This window comes from Elephantulus edwardii, unplaced genomic scaffold (genome assembly GCF_000299155.1).
Source record: "Elephantulus edwardii isolate Elephantulus edwardi_28Jun2011 unplaced genomic scaffold, EleEdw1.0 scaffold00015, whole genome shotgun sequence".
In the NCBI taxonomy this organism is placed as follows: Eukaryota; Metazoa; Chordata; class Mammalia; order Macroscelidea; family Macroscelididae; genus Elephantulus; species Elephantulus edwardii.
Window position 1 is genome coordinate 10,606,974 of NW_006399765.1, and position 2,579 is coordinate 10,609,552.

Genomic DNA, 2,579 nt, shown 5'->3' on the forward strand with positions numbered 1-2,579 from the left:
AGGAAAGAATGCGTTAGTTGAATTAAAGATGCGTTGAATATTATTGGGTAACTGAATTTGGATCTCTTTCAGGTGCCTTTTGTGCTGAGGCCTGACAGCTCCCTAGCTGTTTCCTACTTTGTTGATGGGGAATATGCAAAGCTGTGTTTGTGGATAGTAGGGGACCTGGTCACTGGAAACACATGGTTGAGTGAAGCTTGCCTTAACTAATTTATAATCTTCACAAATGCCCTATTCCATGACCATAATCACCTGAGAGTTGATGGGCATCTGTTTAAAGACCAGGGTTGTCTCTGATTCTTAAACAAGAGGTTGGTACTTTTATTGTATTAGGATTTACTGCAAGTCTCTTATGAACCATAATAATTGTTTTCTCTTTACCCAACTTTGTATGCAAAAAATAAGAGATAATACAGAACAATAAAATTAGTTTCATTTTGCATTGGTTATACCTGGTATATCCATTTCCATTTGAGATCTACATCTGTGTATTTGTGTGTGTTTGTTTGCATTAGGCATTTCCACATACAATCTCACTACAATGAGGGCTTTTAACCAAGGATGAACTATGACTGAGGTGGCAGCTGACTATCAAGTCCATTCTCCTCTTTGCACCACACTTTTCTATTAATGGCATGCGTTTAGTCAATGTCTGAGGTGCTTTTTGTTTGAAGCAGGTGTAAGACACACATGGGTTTCTAAAGCAGAAAGTAATAGAGCTGCTAATGGCTTAGTGGGGTGAAGGAGCTTCAGGAACCGATTCAAGCAGGATGATTTCTCATTCCTTTGGAGGTGATATGATGTCATAGAAAGAGCAGGAACTTTGGAATCGGACTGACTGGTAATATTAGAATCCCACCCCACTGTCTTCTAGCTCTTTGACCCAAGGCAACTTGCCCTACGTACCTAAGCAAGGTGTCTGGTGACTTCCTCGCTTGTGAAAATGAGGACTGGGATTACTTAAAGTGGTATTGTGTGGTTCCCTTGAATTAAGCAGCTACTAGCTCAAAAGGTTAGTGGTCCTGACACACCCAGAGGTGCTTCAGAAGACAGACTTGGTTATTTTGTGTGTTTTGTTTATCTTATTATTATAGTATTTCTTTACCTTCCCCCAAACCCTGAACCAATCACTTTCCTCAGGCTGCCTGGGAGTTAGAGGGAAAGGAACATACAGGGTAGATGAGACATGGGGGGAGAAAACCAACAAACTCTGGGAGATGGAGACGGCTCCTTCACATGGCGAAGAGGATCAGCGAGGTCACCATCAGGCAGAAGAGCGGATGGCCTCTGAGAGGGCAAAGCCCAGAATGGCGTAGAAGAGCTGCTGCTTCAGAGAAGGGTTCCTGGCATAACCAATGATGAGGCTCCCAAACACAGTCCCAATCCCAGCTCCAGAGCCAGCCACTCCAACCATGGCAGCTCCAGCCCCAATGAACTTGGCTGCTGTGTCAATATCCCTTGAGATAGTGCTGGTTTGAAAGCTGTGACTAGGGATAAATGAAATCAAGGAATGTGGGACTATCAACTCTGCTAAAATTCTCATCTGTCAGTTTCAGCACCTCTGCACAGTGGAGCTCAGCAGCTGAGAGGTGCTCCTGACTAGGAAAGGGGCAGAGACAAACTTGGTGCAGGCCAACGATTAAGGGGATGAGGGGCTGTGGCAGGGAAGCTGCTCCTAGTGCCGAAAAGATGGCAGACTTGGTTATTTTGAAAATTCTGTTCTGCAAACATTGGAGAACCAGCGGTAGAATCAATTTAAGGGTTTACAAGGATTACAAAGATAATGAAATGTTCAGTTCCTGGCGCTTGGTAGACATACAGTCACTATTTCTTCAGGCTTTCTAATGATGTTATTGTTGATTACCTTTGAATGGAGCACGGCTCATAGAGACCTTATGAACAAAAGTCCTGAAGCCCCTCTACAACTGTTGATGTTTATCAATTTCATAGAGTTTCCAGAGGCATGTTATTTAGGAAGTGGATGTCACGTCTGCTTCCTATAATATAAAAAAAAAACAAACAAACCCATTGCCATTGATTCTGTCTCTTCTATTGGGTTTCCAATGTAGTAAATGCTTGTAGAAGACCTCCTGTCTTTCTCCTATGGACCAGCTGGTGGATTCGAACCATCAACTTTTTTGGTCAGCATTCTAACCGTAATACACTACCAACATTCATACCTAATTACAGTGTACCTTGTTGTTTGTTGTTATGTGACATCGAGTCGTTTGCGACTCATAGCGACCCTATGCACAACAGCCCTAAACCCTGCTCTATCCTGCGCCAACCACACTGCCTCTGACACACCCATCCCGATAACCCCAGTCACCGAATCAATCCATCTCATAGAGGGTCTTCCCCTCCTGCGCCGTCCCTCCACCCTCCCAAGCATGATGTCCCTCTCCAAGGACCCGTCCCTCCTGGCAACATGTCCAAAGTATGTCAAACGAAGCCCCAGAATCCTTGCCTCCAAGGAGTAGCTTGGTTTAATCCTCTCCAAGATGAATCTGTTTGTTTTCCTGGCAGTCCATGGTACATTCAGTACTCTTCTCCAGCACCACAGCTCAAAAGCATCCACT

At 44.2% G+C, this 2,579-nt stretch overlaps 1 pseudogene; it reads right to left on the bottom strand.

Annotated features, from left to right (window-relative positions):
- Positions 1-1,232: 1,232 nt before the first annotated feature.
- On the bottom strand, positions 1,233-1,731 carry LOC102849154 (annotated as a pseudogene).
- Between the last annotated feature and the right edge of the window lie 848 nt (positions 1,732-2,579).